This window comes from Lactuca serriola, chromosome 4 (genome assembly GCF_051521515.1).
Source record: "Lactuca serriola cultivar US96UC23 chromosome 4, Lser_US96UC23_V15, whole genome shotgun sequence".
Classification (NCBI taxonomy): Eukaryota; Viridiplantae; Streptophyta; class Magnoliopsida; order Asterales; family Asteraceae; genus Lactuca; species Lactuca serriola.
In genome coordinates, this window is record NC_136411.1 from 157,944,472 (window position 1) to 157,945,608 (window position 1,137).

The window sequence follows — 1,137 nt, forward strand, 5'->3', positions numbered from 1 at the left end:
TTTTTATGTGCTAGCATGATATGATGTTATGTGATAGTGGTAGTAGTAAGGGGTGAAATAGTCCCCAATTACCGGTCGAGAGGGCCGAAAGGGTAGACCAGCACCCAGATATGCTAGGCAAGGTCACTGGTCGAGAGGACCGAAGGGGTAGGCCGGGCACACAGATATGCCTGACAGTATGTATGTCTTATTATTGTTTGATATGTGGTATGATCGGGGAACTTACAAAGCTTCGTGCTTATAGTTTTCAATTTGTTTCAGGTACCTCTTCGGCGAAGGGGAAGGAGCTGGCGCGGTAGCTGCACATCACACTCGCACAAGATTCCGCATTTTAGATCTATGGGATTGTACTCTGATTTTATTGCTACTTTATGATATGAGACATGTTATGATGGTTTATGGATTTATTTGGATATCGACAATGTTTTCAGTAAAATATTTTGATAATTTACTTAAATAAAAACGAAATTTTTGGTCTTGAAAATCAGGGTGTTACACATATTTAACCCATCGTAGAAAATGGAGACCTCCTTTTGCACACTAATGTCATTCTGGGGACAATTTGTCAGCAAGCCTTTGTATCTCTCCCATGCCTCATAAAGTGTCGCCTCCTTGTTGTTCAAAATTGGCAATTTCTTTCTTTAACATTGTGACTTTCGATGGGGGAAAATGCTAAATGAACTCTTCATGTATCTTTGGCCTTTTGTTATTGATCCTGGAGGAAGTGTCTTCAACCAATCCTTTGCGGCTCCCTCTAATGTGACCGGTAGCATCCTTAGTAGCACACTCTCTCATGGCACATTTGGAATTTTGAAGTAGTTGGCTATGTCATTAACCTCGTCAATATGCTTGTAGGCATCTTCATGATCCTTCTCGTAGAATGGGATGTCCTTCAGTTGGACGAGTATGTGACCCTTCAGCTCGAAGTTTGTTGTTGCTAGAATTTCGGGTTGCACAAGACCTGGCCCAGTATCCACACGTATTCGCTTCTTGTATGCCTCCATGGATATGTATGCAATGTCCGCCATCACTACTTCTGGGTCGGGTTCACTCTTTTCTTCAGATTTGGTGTTTCGGGCTCATAATCCGCTGCCTTCTTATCATGAGTTTTGTTGAAGCTTTCAGAATTGCTTGATT

At 42.0% G+C, this 1,137-nt stretch overlaps 1 non-coding gene across 1 annotated transcript; it reads left to right on the forward strand.

The window, feature by feature from the left end:
• Window positions 1-543: 543 nt before the first annotated feature.
• On the forward strand, window positions 544-648 carry LOC145103601 (small nucleolar RNA R71). The gene has a single exon (XR_013706684.1). It is a non-coding gene; the product is annotated as a small nucleolar RNA R71 (small nucleolar RNA).
• The last annotated feature ends 489 nt before the right edge of the window (window positions 649-1,137 follow it).